Raw genomic sequence first — 12,573 nt, forward strand, 5'->3', positions numbered from 1 at the left:
GGGCGGCTTGGTTTCAGATCGCTCCATCTGCATGGAGGAAACGTTTACCTTTTTACTTGGCCAATGTTTTCATGGTGCTTTAACCAAAGCACCTTCAATCCAAAGAATATTAGGGACCCCGCAGTGTCAGTACAACTTGAAATTACAGACTATGGACCGCGGTCAATAACTCGAAATGTATGCCGAATGGGTTTATGTGGGTGGGGCGGATTTTGATGCAGTAATAATGGATCTTGAATACAATCGTTTTTAGACAATAGACACCATCAAACAATCATAAAAAAGCAATTGTTCTTATGTCGTTATTTACCTTCATGGGAGTTGCGACAAACTATATATAGAATATATATGAAAAATATGTAATAGAATATATATATATATATATATATATGGCTTTTATAAAGTGTTCGGAAGTCTGTCACAAATAAAGGGACAATGATCATGATTCTTGCTCTGAGCAGGAAGCGGTGAAAAAAAAGTCTTTTAGTGTATTCGAAACATCCTCTCGAAAGTATGAGCTGTCTATTGTCAGTGGCTGACAATCAAAAGAGGAATGGGGTCACTCTATTTTCCATGTTGAGCAATCAGGCAGAAATCCATCACAAGACCGGCAAAGACTGCAATTTCCTCATTGACAGGCGCATCAGTAGGCCATAATGTGATAATGCAGTCGCCAGACACCTCAAGTAACGACTGATTTTTTTTTTCGTTTCTGTTTTTGCCAACTAGAAATGTATTCTTCTCTTTCCAGTGGCACAACAGTTATATGCGACAAGTTCAACTCCGAGCATTTGCTCGATGGGGACGTATTTGGTAAATAGGAGGGCCTAAGGCCGTCCCATTAAAGTGGCCCTCCGCATCTGTGTACTGCAAAAATGTCAAATTTTAATTAGATTATTGAATTATTTAAATAATTAAAATCCCCTATTGCCTGAGCTGGATAGAGTCCTTAAAAATCCTCCTTGGAGGCATTTTTTTTTTTGGTGTCTTGAATTTGCTTTTATATAGACGAGTTGTGTATAGACAGTGATTTGAAAAAAAAAAAATGGCAGATTTACCACACATGGCTTCCTATCCTAATCAAGGGCTTTCTCAACTCCTATTTGAACGCCACACATGAGCGAGTCCTTCAGCAGGATACCTTCACACTGTTTGATGAAACATTGTGTGCGCACAGGCTCACAAAAGCTCAGCAACCCCTGCAGTGGAGTGGTAAAAGATATTAGGCGCCAATTGCAAAACGATTGCAAAAAGTGACATCCTTAATGGAGAAAGATTACAGTGTGCTGTGCAACATGACTTTGATTTGAGCTGCATACATTTATTTTCCCTGGCGCAGACAGGCTTCATGGACAGCTCCTCTCCATTTTGCCCTTTGTGTTTGCTTGAGCAAATGCAAATTTATGTTAACACAAATTGATAAATTTTTGAATTTAAGCGAGTGAGACACAAAATGTCGTTTGCGGCAATTATTTTTTACTGTGGCTTTTATTATTGTATTACTCCTGTCAGCTTTTAGAGAAATTACTCCTTTTTTTTTTCACATTGGGACTGAGAACCTCATTTGAACATGTTTATCGCACTTAAGAAACGTATGAACAACATATTAAAAATAAATCTGCAGCGTTGCTATGCTGATGAATGGAAAGGACAAAAATAGACAAGGTGATGCTTTGATTTTGATTTTGATTTTAACTGCCAAAATGCTTGCCTTATTACTAATCACTGTTTAAAGTCATAATAATAATAAAGTATTTGAAGCACATTGAGCTACTGTTTGTAATGGTATTAAATGTGTATCCTTTTTTGGTTGCTGTGCTAATGTGCTAATCACCTCACTGTCCTACTGTTGGAGCAGAATTTTGCAAATATATTTGATTCAAACGTATTTTTCAAAAAGTTTTAAATGTTAAACAAATCATAAAGAACAAAAGACGTAATAGGTTGAAGTGTATACTATAAATATATTAACTTTCAGGCGACACATAGTTGGGATATATTTATATTTAGAGCAAAATACTCCCAGTGGATCCATTTCTGATCATGTCAAGTTTATTGGGTCTTTCTTTTCCACAAGATCAATGATGTTAAAACGGTCTTCTCAGTGAGTATAAAACTTGAGCTACCCAGGTGAAGAATCCAATAATTTCTCATTAAAATAACTACATCATGTATAGATCAGAGTATGCCGAGAGACAAACCCGCTGGGTGAATGTGAATCAAAGCTTTACCTCTCATTAAAAATAGAATGAAATAAATAAAGTCACCATCAAAACCGACTTTCGTTCCGACGGTGTCACGTTTAGCGCTGTGCCAGGGGAGGAGATGTCAAAATAATAGTCCCCTGCCTCAGGTCAAACAAAGTAGTCTGGAATCCCAGACTACTGGAATCCATCAGAAATCAAAATTGTGAGCAGGACCAAAGCACGTCGGAGGTCCTTTATTTAGCTAATTCTCCTCCATTTGAGATGTACATATTTCTTCCGTGCTTTGATAAGGCCTCGGGGACATGCGTGTTTTAATTAGACCTGAGCAGCCTGGTTGAACAGTTCACAGGCAACTTTGAACATTTTTGCAGAGAGCCTCTGTCGCTCGGTGACAGGCGCGGCGTAATTAGTGGCATATGTGCATTTGCATACGTGCGCTCGCTCACTCGCTCGCTCGCTCGCTCGGTGACATGTTGCATCCCATTTGAATAAGTAGACATGTTTCAACGTGATATCCCCTCAAGTGAATACATGAATATGAGCTGCTAATTATACCAATCTTGCAAATGATCTATTTAAATATTAATCCCCTTTCATTTTGCATTGTTTAGCTGCGAGCTCTTTTCCATCCGTCCGTCCGTCCGTCAGTGAGCTATCATGTTTGTTTGTGTCAGCTCCACCTAAGCGGCGCTGGGTATTGCCCTGTGAGCACGCGTGGCTTTTTATGTACATGTGCTCATCTGGGCTCCACCGGTGCTTGGGAATATGTCAATTGTCAATTTTACAGGCATCAAATGAAAGCCAATCATTGAGGGCACTCTGTATGACAGGTTGCGGAAGTGGGGAAACATTTATTTGAATTCGACAAGAAAGTTTCTTGTCACATGTTATCTTGTCTTTTTCTCATTATCTATCCCTCCCTGCTAAGCATAAATATGGACAGGACTAGGCATGAAGATTGTTTTTGACTTGCTATTGAATGTCACAGCAAGCAGAAGATGTTGATTAGTCTATTTTCTTGCAGTGACAAGAACTCAAGCACAGCATGTGCTTGGTCAATTATTCTATGTCCATGGGTAGTTTTATGTGAAGATGAGTTTCTGTTATTGACTCTCTTGACACATGTTGGTCAAGAAGCCATGGAACTTTAAGAAGATGATCAGGTAGAGGGAAAACTTTCTTTTATACGTTTTATGAATTTTAATCTGGCCTGAAGCACACGGTAAACAGCAGCGACCCATTCCAATATATTCAGGTTTCCTCAAAATGTATATAACTTATTTCTATAATTTCTATAAATGTTTAATCTCAGCAGCATTACATTTTTAACCTTATTGTTTCTTCACAATTAGAATAAACAAATCAGATACATGCCACTGAAACTAGAACCATGCAAAGTAATGCATTGTGCAGCATTAATTCATCCCCTTGAAATCTAATTAGGGTAATCGGCTAACACTAGCAGATTATAGAAGGATTATCTAGGAAATAAAAACAAATTACACATTCAAATTGCTTAACATTATATTGTAAACAGCAATTGTTAATACGTGAAGTGTATCTGTATGGAGGAATAATCCATCATTTTGGTTATCTGAATAATTTTGTGGTTATATGTTTTGAAGCTGCTTCCTTCCTTTTCACAGATCCTAAAACAATGTAATTGCACTTGTCTTTTGATTCCCTGCAATGATGTTTTCAGCTAAGTACGCTGGACAATGAAAAGGCTCTGTACAAAGCCAAGGCAGCCTGATGAACACTACTCATCCCTAATTGCATGCTAGTTTTGATGTAAGGCAATCATAAGGTCATCTGTTTTAAGTGGATGGCTTGGTTTGATCCATCCTTGTGTGGAGTCTTATCATCAGCTACCTGGTGTGATTAAGTCAGGCTTGAAGAAGCAGGGAAAAGCAGGATGTGCTTTTAATGTTTTTGTATATGGGGGGGAGAAAAAAAAGAAAAACACAAAAGAGACCTGACTGGCCTTGAACCGTGCATCTGGCTCTCGTCAATCAATGGCAGCGGCGCAAACGACGGGATGTCGCTTCCTTCAAACTCATTAAAATGAGCATGCGGGAACACACAAACATATCCCCTTTGCAAATTAAGTTGGGTTGTCCTAATTGTTTTGGTGTTTGCGGGCCTTTCGACAACTTCACAAGGCATTTGTTGTCGCTTGATGTATGCTTGCAGCGCCTCGGGCGATGCTTTTTATGACCATTATTATTCAAATGAGCTAGAAATGTGTTTTGAAAGTCCTAAATCATTGAGCATGAATGGCTACTCTGGGCGTTTATAAATGACTTTCCGCACAAGCAAACCTCCGCCTGCTTGCGTTATTTCGATGAGCTTATTTGACTATTTGAGTTGTGTCAACAGAAGTTTTGTCACTTGTCTGCTAGCGTGACATGTGGTGGTGGAAAGTTTGATGAGATATTTCACTGTCTATATTACTAAATGGTGTATAGAGGATGCTGGAAAACAAGTTTTATGTAGCTGTTTAAAATGTGTTCTGAAGATTTTTGTTGTTGCCAATTTAGCGATTCTAAAATGTCATGAATTGTTGAATGCACGGAGGTTACGGAAGGTTCGTCAGTGCGTCACTGATAAACTTCTGTTTTGCTGATGCTGCCGGGTACAAAAGTGATTTTTAGCCTGAAAAGCAAAGACGACCTTTGGCAAATAATCTTTTGTGGCACACCTTGGTGCGTTGGTATGAAAGCGCGGAGTAAACATTTTTACCTGGCTCCCTCGTTTGAATGCATTTGCAAATAGGTACAAATCTTCCCGTTCCCGCAATGCGACCTACTTCAAATTAAGGGCATCTAGAAATGCTGTTTTGACATGTCCCTTAATATTGCCATACTGATGTTAGTAAAAGTAGCCATTCTTTTATCTATCATACACACATAACAAAGAGAACAGGTGTCAATGGTGACTGCAAAGTACGAAAAGTTCAACTTCCAACACAAAGACTGACTTCAATTGAATACCCCCAGTGGAATTACGATTTTTTTTTTATTTATTTAAAGATTATCACCCTCTTGCGACTCAAGAAGTTAAATCAGAACAACTCTTATCTCTGATGAGATATTTTTATATCAGCAAAAACTCCTCAGAAACAATGTACAACACACACACACACACACACACACACACACACACGCATGCATGTGGAAAAGATGGCAGGCCACTGCTCAGACACACACACACACAGCACATCTTGATTAGGTTTTCATAAAGTCTGGAACTATGCTGAGTCTGTAATTGACTTTGACAGCAGAAGCCTCCATGTCCTATGGCTATGTTAAACGAACAATTTACATCTTCATTTCAAATTCTACATGGATAAAAAGCTATTAATTACATTAGTCTGCAAGAGTCATTCCGACTGTGTGGAATATGTGCGTGTATTTCTGTCCGCGTGGATATGCAATGTCCCTGCAAATATACACTTTTGCTCGTTTGTATATTAATTCTGTCCTTGGGCCAAAAAATAGCCACATTGCTTCTGTGGAGATGAGTTTATGAACGTGGAAAAAACTTTACTCATGCATATGGCTTGGGTTGCTTGCCAACGTGGAGCTTGGCTAGTGCTACACTGTTGTTGTCTTTTTAAAATATTTTGTTTTGTATAATACTCCAACTCATCATGGCTGAATGGCTAGTTAGGGGACGATGAATTGAAAATTGTGGAAAAGTTCTAAACCATTGTTAACCATCTTTACATAAACACAGCAAACCCGTGTCTCTTTCAGGCTCTCTCCTAGAGGCAAGTTTTTTTTTTTTTTCCACCCGGAGCGAAAGGGGAGCTTAACCAATAAATAGGGGAGAATAATTGGAAAAATTAAAAATTAATTCAACTACTGCCTGGTCAGAAAAGAGACCTTGGAATTTACCTATTGTATTTAATACGGTGTTATGGAAGGACGGACAAACTGACAGCAGTGCAGCTCTCACTTTGAGTGCTTCCTGTCAGCTTCAAAGAAACCTTAAGAGGGGGTAAATGCCTCTTTGAGCAGCAGCAGCAGGCGCCGACCAAGCATCCCGGCAACCATCATAGTCATCAGCCTGATTGTGCCCAAAACACAGTCTGCTGTTTGCTTTGGAGACAAGAACGGCGCTAACCAAATAATGAAGCCGCAGATGGACTACACAGGGGGAGATGAATACAGTATTACAGGGAAAGAAAGGGGGGAGAGCTGTAAGACAAAATCAAACTGCAAATGCAACAATCTTTTTCGGGGAGAGGTGTGCAAGGGGGCGGCGGTGCACGGGTAACGGAGGAGGCTGGGGGGGGCGATGTGATGCGGAGGAAAAAGTGCGAGCCATCTCGTCGCATGCAGGCTGCTTGCGCTGAATGAGAAAGCTAAAAGGTAATTTCACGGATAAAGAGGAGGCCTAATGCATAGAGGTAATGTAGCAGGGGATGGAACAAAGGCAAACTTTCATCTCTTTAAGCTTGGATGGAGAGAGAGTGAGAGAAAGCGCCAGAGAAAGCTTTTGATGCTTTGAAAATGATAATAACAATCTCAAAGTCAGCTTCGGTAGAGAGAGAACTCACCCCCCCCCCCCATTTGGCTATGTTCTCCTCTGCCCCCTACCACTTAATACAACTGCACACCGACTGGCTAGGACGCAAGTTTGCATGCAAATTGTAACAATTAGTGATTCCCAGAGACCTCCATTTACACTTCCGCAAAGACAATTAAAGAGACTATGCTGGGTCAAATTTCCCAAGTTTTTTTTTTTGTATTTTCATGCCAGAAAGGAATCAAACTGCCTATTGTCTTTGGATTGGGTGCAATCTGTATACGTGTGAATAATGTCGAGTGAAAGTCCAGTTTGCAATCATGGGGCATTGTCTTTTCTATTTTCTTTTAGATTGCATGGCTTCAAATGCAGCGCTTAAGCGAATGACCTTTGATCCGCTATTGCCGAGGGGTAACCCATTAACACGCGTCCATTTTCTTTCATGGACAACACAATTTAACAAGCGCTCTTCAATTATTCAAACCTATGAATCCACATAGGCACATATACATTTTATGGTACAGGAAGATTACACGCAGATGCATTTTATTTTAATTCAGCATATTATTTTGGATTCTTTATCACGCCGGCTCAATCTTGGCTTTTTTTTTTTTAAGGTTTGGCCTCTTGATGGGGAGAATTGGAGGTCTGATTTCCAGCATGAAATGTCCTTGTGTTCTACCTCATTGCTTATTCTGTCCCGCTTAGTGCCAATTGCGCACAGAGAAAGGACCTTTTTATATCCTTGCTACCTCATTTCGCTTTTCTCTCCTGACCCCTCAGAGTATCACCAGACCTCAAAATTGCATTGAATATATAAATGCTAATGCTAATAACTGCTAGCAGGAGCAGATAATGTCCTTGACTGGTACAAGAAAAGATCCTTTTCTTTTACATGACTCGCTGCCTCTGAATAACATTAAGCGAGTTCACATTCCAAGCCCTTATTTCTCGCTCATTCTCTTTTTCCTAATTTACTTGACTCTCCCCTCAACTTTAGCCTTCTTGTAGAAGGGAGGGGGGGTAGAAAAATCCAGCTGAAGTGTAAAATATTAATTCATTTATCTCCGAGATAAGATCTTGCTGCCTCGCCTGAAATTCGAATTACATCCATTTGCCATTAAGTCGACGCAACACACAAGCAATGAGGCCTCCAGAGCTTGTCTTGTCTTTGCAGCCGCTCTTCTGTAGCGTGCCTTCATTTTTATGCCTTCTGGAAGCTTTTCATGGTAGGAATTAAACTATAATACTTGCTTCAGTGGCATGCATGTTAATGGCGGTGGCAAAGCTGTCATTTAGTAGATGCAAGGAAACAGCTGCAGTGAACAAAATGGCCTCTCATGAACAAAAAAAGAAACATCCAGGATGTCTCCAGGATTCTCTGAAGATGGGAGATCATCCCGATATCAAAATCCCTGCTGTTCTGGAATAAATGCTCAGCTTGTTATGCATTCTGATTGGTCCCTGTTTAAGAATGTCCAGTGGGGTCCAAAAAGCCTCTTAGACCCTTCCCAGTAAGGCTTGTCACTAACAATAGAGGAATTAAATCCCCTTGACATGAATAAGAAGGCAAATATTCCATTGTTTCATAGAACTCAGCTTCCTTTGAAGGTGTGCAGTGTTAGCCAATTTTTTTACTTTCACAAAATAGGAATTCTTCTCTCCGGAGGTAAGACGCAGCTCTTAACATGAGCAGGTATCAGTCTTTAAAACAAAAAAAAAAGGCTCAAAGTAATTGTAGCCTTGAAGTCACACACATCACACATGGAACAGTCAATATTGCACCAACTTCTTTGGGTACTTTTCGCTCAAACTTTTTCTTTTTTTTCCCCTTTGCTTGTGACGCAAAATACATTATTTGTCAAAAAATCTTTTTTTTTTTTGAGGCCACCCATCAATCAATCCTGCAATCATTTCTCATGCAATCATATTAATCATTCCTCTCTGTCTTATTTGCGTCATTTAGAGCAAGAACGTAGGGATTTCAGTCGCAACATTGTCTTTTGACAGCCTACTTTTCACATGGTGTCAACAATGTTCTGTAAGAGAAGCCTCTAAGTGCCATTAGATTTCTCAAAGTTACTTTTCAAAGCTATTTTTCCCCCTCCGCTGCGCTGAAGCTAACAGTGGGGTTCCTTTTTCAAATAAAAGCAAGTCAAAGTGGGAGGGAGTCTTGAACTGAGCTGATGCATTAAGCGTTTTTTTTTAGTTTTTTTTTTTTTGTCTGATATTTGAGTATTACTAAATTATAACCACATTAATTATAAAGGGTGAGGAATGGCTGTCGGGTCTGGTCTAAACCGGTGCGTGATCGGCCGACATTAAGCATACCTGCCCGGTGACACAAGAGATGTATTAAAAAGAAAGCCTTTGCAAAAACATGAACTTCCTATCATATTCAGTTTCTATTTATCGAGAAAACCACTGCAGGTTATATTAATAAGAACTCCCAACTGTAGATTTGATCAAATGTGAGATGACTGATTGAGGCTTGCTATGACAAATTAATACAACTTTCTACAAAACATGGAAAAACTACATTGGACAATCACAAAGCTGCCAAGGACATTGGTCTATCTGTGGCTATGACACGAGAAGATGAGACATGAGGGAGACACATGAGTTGTTGAGTCTCCACAAGTTGTAAATCATTACCACCTTTCCTGAGCCTCTGCTTGAAGAGGTATTGTTTCAGAATCCCTTTTTGCTGCTATCAGATCTTCTCACAGACAAAATCAATCAGCTGGGCTTGAGTTCGAGAAATGGTGACTTGGTTGATGCCAAAAGTGAGAAAAGAGATGAGGACAGGGCAGATGACACAAGTCGAAAATGAAAGCAAAGACGGAAAGCAGCAGAAATAACAAACGTTGATAGTAGGCAGGGAGATTCAATTATAAATTCAGTTGGGCCAAATTTTCAAATCAAGAAATGCAGCCGGTGGTTGGTTTTGGGCCACATGTGGCCCGTGTGCCGCAAATTGAATAGCGATGGGCTAATTTCATTTTACTTTTAATGTCCCAAACAATACATTATGATGAGGCCTTCTCATCTTAATGAAATGGAATCACATTGCTTAACGGAGTGACTTAACACCATCTAGTATATTATTTCATTGGCAGCTTATCAAGATACATATTGTATTTGTGTCAGTGCTCGAGAGGCATTCCCGTCTTGACTGACACCACGTATCGCATTTAACTGAATCCGGACCAATAGCTAAACCTGTTAAAAATATACAAGCAGCAGTTAAACGTCGGGAATGTTTATGCGTCTAGGTATGTCGTATATTTGATACGGCGCTCGCGCACGGCCGCCGAGCCCTGCCGTCCGAGCGGTGATAATAGAATAATGAGGTCATATCAGTATTCATCTCACAGGCGGGAAGAGGGTGCAGTGTTGATCCAAATGATATTAGGCCTTCCAAGATTAAGCACATTTACTCAAACACATACTCAGGTACTTTAAGCGTGACCCTTCGTAATGGCTTCATTGGCGCAGTGCATAATGGGGCTCCTATTACAAACTGCATTTAAGAGAATCAAATAAGACGTGTAATTTCGATGAAAAAAGTAAGAAACACTCACCAAAATGCAGCATTAGAGCAGCCCTTGCCCACAGTTTAAGACATTAAGGGTATTTAGCCGCAAGGAGTGGTGAGTGTAATGGGCTGGCTGCGGGTTCATGTGCTGGTCCGCAAAGACTTTTATTGCCTTTTTGCTGTGTACTTTAGCCATTAAAGAGTTGGAAATGTACAAAATCGGCGTGGCAATTTGTCAGTTATTTGCCCGCTAAATGTTGAAGCACTTTGCTGTCATTTGGGGTGATCAATGCTTAATGAATTAGTCCGCCCCCCCCCCCCCCCCTCCAGCACCACCTCCCTTAAAGGCAGACGCGTTTAGCACCTTCCCAATCCCTCAGAGAGCCCGTCTGATGGAAGCCTTCCACCCGTAATTCATGAAAAGCGAGGAGGCGAGCAGTTCATGTGTCTCGAAATGCTAGCTTTCTGCCAAATTGCTTTTGGCCAATTCACTGGAGGTCCAAACGGAACTCAACCTCAACTTTCATTAAACGACGCATGAAAGAATGTCTTGAGCGCTGATGGAAATAAAAGGGGGGCAGAGACAGAGAGGCCCGAAGATAAACGGCAAAGAGCGGCAAGCCGTGTTTACATGACGGCCGTGAGCATTCTAATGCAACCATGATTGCAGAGTGTTTCCAGTGATTACATTTAGCCTATTGAATTAGCCGGCGCTGGTGCTCTAGAGGCAGACACCCAGGCATCAAAATCCAATTATACATTTGTTAAATAATGTAATGATTGCCTGTGCATAGTTTTGTGGCCCGACTCCATTCATTTCCAACCATCAAAATGCCATTGCTTTGCGAGCTTTGGGAAAGGTTATGCAGATTGATAGAATTAATTGTCTGGCAGGGCGAAAAATGTCATTAGAACACTTAGATGGCCATGATGGCCCATTTAAATCCCCAGCCTGTTAGCGGCCGGGCATTTTAATTTGTAACTTGACATGATCATGCGGCTGGTCCCCAGCTCACGGACACAAATATTACTCACATTGATTAAAAGCGACTATTGCTTCCTCCCCTCCAATCGCTGGCCACGGACAATCCATATACTGTTAACTCTATTTTGCTAACATTTAGTTTGCCTTGACTTTAATGGCCTCCATCTTAATGCGCAACGTAATACGAATCGCTGTAATATGCAAAATAAAAAGTCATGCGGCTGTGGAAATTAGCATTATGATTATGATCGCCAATGCGTTCTTAAATGCAATTCGTAACGACCGGCAGCATTTTAGGACAATGAATCGATCACATTAATAAGCCAGTGCACCCTTTTAATTTAAAAGATGCCATGTTCTCCGCAGTCTGGAGATGTACTAGCTCATGTAAACAAATGGGCCCAGCAACTTCATTTACATAAAAAAGCATTCATATTGTTTCCTAAAGAGAAGTGGCTCATGCATAGGTCACTCAGTGTTGTATTTAACCTGAAGTCCCAACATGAGCTCTAAGGAGAGAAAAAAAAAACTGTGGGAGCAAAGCCATCAGATTGCAAACATCTCCTTAGAGGTCACCGACTTGGTTAGAGACTGAATTAGACACGGACGGACAACTCTCCTGCATTATGAGAGTTGTGGTAGGTATGGTGGGGGAAGGCTATGTTTCCACGGTAACATATTCCGGGGTGTGAAAGAAGGGGATCATTAAACCTGACTGGACATTTCAAGGTTAAAGGTCAGATGCCGCTCGGTCCGGAGAGAGCGGCTTGCCTATCTATCATTGCGGTCCTCCGGTATGCAAGCATGGGGACGTACTTACAATATGGGTTGTAATGAAGTCTGCGGATGTACAGAATTAGACAAACACACTCACACACACACATAGTCACATCTCGTGATACTTGGCAATTAAGAAAAGATTGACATGAGCATTTTTTCTCGGTCTCAACATGATTTCCTTTCCTCATTTCCATCGCTCACGAATCAGCCCATAATGAACACATTACACTGAAGCACATTATGGAACATTTGCCCAGCCAAAGGCGGTGCATCATTTTTAGTGACTGTCGTGATGGAAATAATAAGAACTCGGCGAGTAGTAGTTACATTTTCTTTTTCCGGTAATGTGATGGACCAATCTGTATTGTTCAGCAGGGATTTCCATTCTTTCTGTAAAACAATTTACCTTAATCAAATGACTTTTGAATTTTGTTTTTAGCAAGCAAAATTAACTGAAATATTTATTTCAAGCAATTTGGATGCTACTGTATACGTTGGCTCCTATTTGCACAATTTTCTTTTTTAGTATT

At 40.5% G+C, this 12,573-nt stretch overlaps 1 protein-coding gene across 2 annotated transcripts in view; it reads right to left on the bottom strand.

Moving 5' to 3' along the window:
* Window positions 1-12,573, bottom strand: part of LOC125986288 (myosin-11-like) — a 96,399-nt gene that overhangs the window by 19,824 nt on the left and 64,002 nt on the right. The window lies entirely within an intron of this gene.

The sequence above is a fragment of the Syngnathus scovelli genome, chromosome 18, assembly GCF_024217435.2.
Source record: "Syngnathus scovelli strain Florida chromosome 18, RoL_Ssco_1.2, whole genome shotgun sequence".
NCBI classification, from domain to species: Eukaryota; Metazoa; Chordata; class Actinopteri; order Syngnathiformes; family Syngnathidae; genus Syngnathus; species Syngnathus scovelli.